The sequence below is a fragment of the Echinops telfairi genome, unplaced genomic scaffold (assembly GCF_000313985.2).
Source record: "Echinops telfairi isolate 266 unplaced genomic scaffold, ASM31398v2 ScPeMD7_1;HRSCAF=3_0, whole genome shotgun sequence".
In the NCBI taxonomy this organism is placed as follows: domain Eukaryota; kingdom Metazoa; phylum Chordata; class Mammalia; order Afrosoricida; family Tenrecidae; genus Echinops; species Echinops telfairi.
The window spans coordinates 50,465,998-50,475,490 of NW_022103896.1; positions in this window are offsets into that span (position 1 = coordinate 50,465,998).

Sequence of the window (9,493 nt, forward strand, 5' to 3'; positions counted from 1 at the left end):
TCCCCTTCCAAACAATGACTCTCTCTCCATCCCTCCTCTCCACATCCGCGTCCACAGATCCAGATCCTCCTCAGTTTCAAGGTATGGGCCATCTTGTAGTTGTGAAAAACTTTTCTAATATTATGTTTCTTATTTAAGTGATATTATTTAACTCTGAACTTTACTTTGAATTTCTGTGTAATGTTTTGTATAAAAAGGCTAGGTTAGGGTAAAAACTTGGTGGTCGAGAATGGATTAATCCATTTTCAGTTGTTTCTTATTGGAAAAATTGATGCAGAACTTGATGCATCTAGATACTTCTTCTAGAGCAGACGAGTGTCAAGGCCCGGAGTTTTACTGTACTTCTCTCTCCACCAGGTTCATGATGAGTCAGAATTCATTTAATCAAAGACAGTAAGTTTTTTGGTTTGGTTTGGGTGACATAGGATGCAGTTATAGAAGGGTGGCCTGGCAGAGGCTCTTTTGTAAGAACCTCAGCCAAATAATTGGATGAAGGGCAAGACAATGGAATTGACAATTACCTTAAAATTACAATGGAGGCTGAATATTAGCGAGCATGAAGATATTGGTGGGGGGAGTGGTAACGGGAATGTACATACATACATAGAAGCAATTCTTCAGTTAAGAAAGAATTTCTAACATTTTCCCAGTCATTGTCATGTTTGATTTAAGAAGTTGTGCTTAAGGCATTGGGAAAGTACCAGGCTTCCAGAATTGGTGTAATAATACCAAATGAAATTTATCAACAAAATAATGCAGCATTGGAAGTGATCACTTGTGTAGGATGATTTTGGAATAGAGCAATTTGGCCAATAGACTGCAAAAGATCCATATTTGAACCCATTCTAAAAAAAGTGTCCAAGGAAATGTGGAAGTTATCAAAATATTATCATTAATATTACATACAAGTAAAATTTGGCTAACAAAAATTTAACCCCTTTGCAACATCCCATTAGCAAGGAACTGTCAGAAATTCAAGCCAGATTTAGAAGATTTGGAATGAGACATTTCACTGACAATATCAAATAGATGTTGGCTGAAAGAAGATAATATCATATACTTTCCTGTATTTTATTGATTATGAAAAGGCAATCAATTCTGTGAATCATTCTTTTAAAAAACTATGAATAATATTGAGAAGAATGAAAATTCCAGAACACACAAATGTGCTTATACAGACCCCATCCATAGAGCAAAATCAAGACTGTAATGAGTGGTTTACAATCAGAAAAGATGTGTTTCAGGGTTTATTCTTCCAGCTTACTTATTAAATATGTACTCTGAGAAAAATTTTCCTAATGAAGAACTCGATATCAGGATTGTAGAAAGGTATATAGCCTTGCTTGCTCAAAGTGAGAAGCACTTGAACTGCTTAATGACTAAAGATCAAAGACAATATCCTTAGGTATTGACTAAACTTTAACATAGCAAAAGCAAAAATCCTCACAACTACATTAATAAACAGAAATTATTCAAGTTGCCCATGATTTCATTTTACTTGGATCACCAATCAGTTCTCAGAGAATCAACAGTTAAGAATTCAAACAGTTTGCAAATATGTTTGGGAACTGATTGTGGTAGCAATTGTACATTCTGCTCGATGTGGTTGAAATTTGGCATGATTTGATATATATATTAAATCCCAACTAATAATAATAATAATAAAGAATTCAAACAACAAACTTTTTTGGGTAAATATGTTGCAAAAGACCTCTTCAAAGTATTAAAAATCACAGATGTCACTTTGAAAACTGCAGTGCACCTGACTCAATCGATGGCATTTTTCAGTCATCTCCTGTGCATGCAAAAACCAAACAAAGACTGAGGAACTGATGATGCCTTGGACTGTGGTGTTGACCAACAACATCGAATGTACCATGGACTGCTAGAAGAACCGGCAAATGTGTCCTGGAAGGAGTACAAGCGGAATGGTCCTTAGAAGTGAGGATGGTGAAACTTTTCGCTGATTTTGGTTCCTAGAGAAGGACTTCGTGTTTGGTAGAGGGTCAGTGAAAATCGGGAAAATCCCCAGTGAGCTGGATGGACACACTGGCTACAACGATGGACTCCAACATAGCACTACCTGTGAGTGGGGTCCAGGATCGGGCAGGAGTCTGCTGGCTGGATATGCAAAGGCCTTTTAAAAACTCTTGGGAAAATGTAATTAGAAGATATTCAATTTTTCCACAAACTTTTTGAAGACTGCTCATATTGCAATGAGTTGGAAACCACAACAATAATATTTTATAATTTTATATAATTTGCGGGTTTATTTTATTTTGGAACTTTACTAATAGTACTTATTCATGACATTTTTATTTCGTTTTAAATTTTTTTAAAAATATGTAAATCATTTTATTGGGAGTGCTTACAACTCTTAGAACAATCCATACATCAATTGTATCAAGCACATTTGTACATATGTGGCCATCATCATTTTCAAATCATTTTCTTTCTACTTGAGCCTCGTTTTAAATTTTTATCTTGACTCATGAAGAGAGTAATTCTAGAGTTACAAGTCTGTGCTTGTACCATCATGATTATATATGCTTCAGAAACTATCTACTAATTTTGCCTTTTGACTTACTGTCTTTACCTATGTATAATTTTATGTACTATCAGACCCTGTCAAGGGTCTGGTTTCTTATATATTAAAAGAGTAATTGGAAGATTACGAATATCAAAATAAGAAAAACACATGCATTTTTAGAATGTCTTCTTTAGAATAAGTGATCCTTTATATTGTACTTCTTACTGGAAAGCAAATCAACATATTAAGAGTTTTATTCTTAATAGTTACTGGATTACTAATAGAGAGGAGGGGTTAGGGACACATTAGCAAAGTCTGGTGATTTGCATGGTTGGAGAGATAGGAGAGGGGAAAATTAAGAGCACTCTTAATGCTATCTAGGAAACACCCAGATAAATATTAATTACAAGATTCCTTGGCCATTACATGGTTTTCCTCCATGGAAATACTATAAAGTTTAATAAGCATTTGAATCAAATTGTTGTTGTGTTCTCTCCTCTATTCCAATTCATACTCACATCACGTGACAGCCTGGAACTGTCCCACAAGCTTTTCTTAAGCTTTACTGACGTTGATTGTCAGATCTTTCTCACAAGGGAACACCGCATAGTTCAAACCACTCACTTTTAAGCTAGCCACTAGGGCTGCTACTAATCAACATGTTTATTTCCTTTCTTATGCAGTATTTTCTTCTTATTGTTCTATTTGTTTGATTGTTTTAGTTGTGGCGAAAGAGGACACCTATAACCTATAATTGTTTTTAACTATCCAAATAGCAGAGAGCTACGCCAAGGCAGTGCTAACAGGAGCAAGGCAGTTGGTGACTTAGTCACTTTGCAGGAAGAGATATAATTTGAAAACCTCTACATATACTATTACTTGAAACGGATTGAAAATCTGAATCTGGAAATAGTTGTCCACTGCAATTGACTGTCACCATCGGCTAACGAAACCTGTAAGTAAGAAATGCGGTGTGGCCAGCAGATAATATTTTAGTTTTTTAATAAAGCATTTTCTTTAAGGTTTCAAACTCTGGCAGGATAAAAAATTCAAAACTAAAGAAACTATATTTATACAAATTTTGAGAATAATTTCATCTACTGCATTTTTACTTTTTAAGGAATTTATTTTACTTTAGTCTTTTGTGCCAAGAAATCCTGCTTACAAAGCACAATGAAGTCTCATCTTTCATAGATAATGCCCATATAGTGCAGTATAGCTTTAGCCATATTACAATACATTTTAATTCAAAGGATTTAAAATTGCTTGTTATCTTTTATTGAGTACCCTTTTGGTACATTTCCCATTCTGATCTTGTTAAAATAGCTTGCTAGTTACCAGAATTTTTGCCAAGCATCAGCATGTTACTCTCATTTTTCTCTATGTGAAGCCATCTTTTCTCTAGTCGATTTATTACTAATACATTTTCTATACAAACTCCAATTCAAGTTCCAGACTGTATTAATATCCAATCATATAATTGCCCAAAACAGCAGAGACAGGTATCATTTGATTGTAGCTAATTAATTAGATAACATCAATGATTAAGTGCTAACTAGGCGGGAGTGGGTGTCTTAATGAACGTGTGTTTTTAGTAAGAGGATTTAGCAGGTATACATTCTTAAGTACTGATTTCACCTAAATCTTACCTTGAAATTAATGATTTTTACAGTTACACCACAACAGATTTAATGAATAAATTGACTGGACCCCTATCCGTACTCCTAGCTTCATTAGCAACAAACAACATGATATAATGCTATAATTTAAGGATAAAATACAGTTGGTGGTCGAACAGATATATGTTAATCAAACATAAAACGAAGGGGAAATATCATGTGCCACAGATTAATTTGTGTCACTTCTTTTGTATTATTTGGCATTTTCTTTGAAATATGTTTTATTTTACATATTTACCTTGTGTGTTAGTCTTGGTAGACTAGAGAAACAAATTCATAGACACTCATATGTGTATAAGAAAGAGGTTTATATATAAGAGCAATTGAATATTGAGAAAACATCCCAGCCCAGTCCAGATCAAGTCCATAAATCCGATATTAGCCCATATGTCTGATACCAATCTATAAAGTCCTCTTCAGACTCATGAAACACATGTAGTGATGCTGAATGTAAAAGATCATAGGCCAGTGGGGTCAAAGCATCTAGCGGTAGAAGCAGCTCAGTGCTGGCAGGGGTCTTCACATGGCTCCTCCAGTTCCCAGGGCATGGGGTTTGTCAGTGTAGTGCCATGTGTCTTGTCAGTTGAAAGTTTCTCAGGGAGTGAGCAGAGAGAGAGAGTCTCCAGCCTCTAAAGAGGAAATACAAGAATTCACAGAATCCTAAGGGGAAGGCCATGCCCACACAGAGGCCTCATTGGCTATACAATGATTGATAGGCTAGACTCTACCACTTCACTTGTAATCCTCTCAAACTGACAACAGATTCTTTAACACCTTGTTGCTATGAGTTGCTGTCCAGAAGTCCATCCTTAGAGGAAACTGATGTAATAAAATGAATAAGATAAAGAAAAAAAAAACATTGCCATCATTTTATTATGTATTTATGACACATTAGATAAGAAACTGACCTATTGGTCTATTTGAAAAAATATAATAAATATGTGCACAGAGGGAAATTCTGCAAAGAGGTTAAAAACTCAAGATGAGTTTCCTCTCTGACTTGTTTCGATCTGTTAAAAAATTTATTGATTTCTATCCATCCTAAACACTGCTAAATTGTTCTATTTTTTAGTATGAATTTCATTAGTATTTCAAATCACTTAAGAACATTTATTATGTAAATATGCTTGCCCCCATTGGAGAAATTAAGTCACTCATTTTTCTAAAAGCCCAATAAAATTAGAGAGGTCTGATAGCCTTTGCAATCACCAATCATATTCATGCTTTGCACATAAAATTCTTTAATAAATATTTGTTGATTGCATAAATAATAATGAAATAATGTATTTCCATATTTCAAAAACATTTACATTATTAATAAAATTTTAAAAAGATAACTCATAACTAACAAAATTAGGAGCAAGACCAGAATTCAAAACTATGTGAGTAAAATGCAATGAGTACTGGACGGATGAAGGTAGAATAGATCACACAGGGTTGAAAAATTGAGTTAGACTTGGAACTTCAGAAATTACAGATTCAAAACTTGCATGATCTCATTCCTTCAATTCTTTTACACACACATCATGTATTTTAAATATATTTTAACCATATTCTAACAGTATTACTTTTCCTCAAGAAGAAAATATGTAGTTTGGTGAAAGGGAATAGAATTGTCTGCATTCTGAAACAGAATTAATTCATCTCCAGACATTGTAAATGTATTAAGGAACTCTACCCTCCATATCAGAAGTTATTTGTGTATACTCTGTATTACTTCTTTCAAAGTTATGTGGGCATCCTATAGGACTAGTGCTGAGCAAGTTGTGAGTTTCACATTTATTCTTGGTTCTGGGCTCCCTTTGGGTTGAGGCATACCCATGTAGTCAGAATCCTTGACTCACTAAGAGATGTTCATTCTAATTGCCACAGTTTATAGTTTGTGGCACTCAAATTTGCTCCTTCTGCATCATTTTAATAGTTTGTGGCACATCAAACTTAGGAGTCCAGGAGAGAAACTCAGCAAAGATGAAGCAGAGCAGTGTTGATGATACCTGGGACCAAATGAGAGACTGCATAATGAGTTTGGAGCCCAATGTTCTGTGGTTGATTTTAGCTTTATAGGTGTGAATGTTGCATTAATAAAAAGTTTTATATATAAAACTAACTGTTTTATATATAATGTGGTATACTTTTCGTAACAACATATAAAAAGAATGCATTTAATGAATTCATTGACGTTTCAGAGAAGTAGCTTGCCCAGTATTTCAGAGCTCTTGAGTACTCTTAAGAAGTACAGATGCCACTGTTGACGATCTTTACAGACATATTATAGGCATGCAAAATCTGGGCCATAGAAAAGAACGGCAGAGCAAACATTGATGCATTTAAGTTGTGGAGCTGACGATAAATACTGAATCTATCATGTATTGCCAGAAGAGTGAACAATTCAAGCTTTAAAAAAAGACAACCCGAGTGTTCCTGAGAACTGAGAATGGCAAGACTTTGACCACTTTACTTTGGACATGTATGTCACCTGGAAGGATGAACGCTAGAAGAGGACCATATGATTGGCAAAGCAGGGGTCATCATAATGAGGTAACCTCTTGCTAGCATGAAGTAATCAATAGCTACAACAATGGAATCAAACATAGCAATTATCATAAAGCAGGAATGGGTTATTTGTCAAGCAAGGTAAGCATGTGCAAACAAACAACAAACCATAAGAGTCGTCTAGTAGTCCAAAGCAAAGACCTTGCAAAAAGGTCCCTCTTACAAGGATCCACACAAGGCTGATCCCAATGAAGGTTAAAGAGATTCTGATTGTTCAACCTTTTCAAATGCTTAAGTACTACATCATCTCTAAAATCAAGGACCAATAGCACTCTCAGTACTCCTCCTCATGTGCCAAGATTTGAATATGACAATAACTCACAGAACAAACAAAATGTCAAGGAAATTATTTGTACAGTTGAGGAAGCTGGTAAGTTCCACCTGCATTGTAAAGAGACCATCAGTTTGGAGGATTCTCCTTAGTCATGCCAAGGTTGAACAAGCAAAGGAGTGAACTGGGAAGCATGTCACCAGGAAGACTCCCTGAACCTTGGGTTGTGGATCTTGTGTGAGTGGGGACTGGCCTCTGATTGGTGTGTGTCCAAATGATTGTGCTCTAGTCTCTGCACACTGAGTGACGAAGAAGCAGTCACAACAATGGCATGTCATCATGTGTCCGGGGTGTTTTGCTTTCTAACGCTATTCACTTCTGTCCATGTTAGGCGGTCCAGGTCTAGTATCAGCCAGTCTGTGACCCCAAACATCTGCTTTTCTTAGTTTCAGTTACAATTTCAGAAACCCACAAGAGGTTGATATGAGTTAATATTGACTCGATGGAAGTGGAGTTTTTTGTTTTGTTTTGCTTTGTTTTTAGTTTTCTTAAGGGAACAGCTAAGAAAGAAAATTAGTCCTTGTTTTCAAATAAATATCAAGATGATAGCTAATAGACCGGCCAGAAGGAAAATCAGGATGGGCACATGGTTCTAGAGGTGGTACCATTGTTACTTAAATTATACACTTGTGTCCAAGTATGAGTGTGATAGCTAAGATTTTGTGCCAATTTGGCTGGGACAGAAATGTCAGTGTTTGGCAATTAAGTCCTAATAATCCCCCATGATGTGGTTAACAATGTAATTCCTTCAAAATTAAATCTGATACAAGTGGACAATCTTTGTAAGAATATTAGGATGGAATGCAACACCCTTATTCAGATCATAGCCATGGTCTAATCAATTAAAAGGAAATTTCTTCAGACGTATAGTATCCTTCTGATATAAGTGAATGGCATGGAAGAGCTTGCTGCCTTACCTCAGGTTCTTTGGACTTGAGACAATGGCCTTCCATCTTGCCTGCCAACCATGCCAGTTATCAATGACCTGGTAGCCTTGAATTTACTCACCTTTACTACCATAAGCATGACCTACTGACCTTGCATGTATTGGCCTCTACCGGCACAAGTCTACCATCTTCCTACTGATGTTGGCTTCATGGGTTCACCAGCCCAGGCAGCTACTTGAGGCAGAAAAGGCCTCCAGCCTAACATCTGACCTAGCGACCTGCAACCTTGTCATACATCGAGCTTGCTTGCCATCTTCTACAACTGTGTGAGTTATTTTCTTGAAAACAAGTTTCTGTCCTATAAACTTCGATGGCTTTGCTTCTCTGGATAACCTCCCCTAAAATATTGGGAGTTGAACAATTTTATAAAGAAACAAAATGTACATAGTACCTTCATGTGCTCCTACCTGCCCCTTCAGGAAGTAAACAAATCCATTAAGACTGTAAATCTTTTTCCTTTAATACTTTTATTGGGGGTTCTTACAACTCTTGTTACAAACCATACATTGATTATATCTGACGTATTCGTACATATATTCCATCATTCTTTTCTAGACATTTACTTTCCATTGAGCTTGAGATCAGCTCCTCTTTTCTTCCCTCTCCCCTCCCCCCTCCCAACCCTCGTGGCCCCCTCATAGATTGTAGATTGTTAATTATTTTCAAATCTCACACCAACTGCTGTCTCCCTTCCCCTCTGGTTTCTGTTCTTCTCCCTGGCTATGGTTATGTGCCATTCATTGTGATCAGTGACTCCCTCCCTCCTTACTTCTCCTTCCCTACTCCCTACCCTTTTGGTATCTCTGTTCCCTCTCCTGTTCCTGGGTTCCATGTGTTGTAAATCTACGTGATCAGACAGCGTCATCTTTCTCCCTCAGTGGTGGTGAGTTTGAAAAGCTGACCTTGCCATTAGCAGTTCAAGCTCCTCTGAGAGTGCCACACACTTTATATATATATTTGTGTGTGTGTGTGTATACACACAATATATATATGCATCTATTTATGTGTTTGTATATCTATATATTTATCATGACACTTGCTAATATGTTACTCAAGACTTCTTTATTCTTCACTTGTTTATTGTCCACTAGGAATTAGCAACACACAGCAACAGCAGCGACCACATACTTATTATAGACTAGGAAATTTAATAAAGCTACTCTTTTTGGTTTCTATTGAAACTTAATTGCTTTTCCTATAGGATTTTTAATGGAATGTTGCTAATACTTTGATATATAGATTTTTAAAATTTCCCCACACCTAGAAAGGTTTATATTATTGTTCTCTATAAGTATAATTTAAAGAATCCATTTAGTCTTAGTTCTTTAGATGCTGACAATTTATTTTCTATTCTGAGCAATAGTGGAATGTTTACATTCCCCTGCCTCATTCTTTTTTTGCTTTTTGTCTTGGCCTATGTTAGTATTTTCTCACTGTTTATCTTTGTACTGTG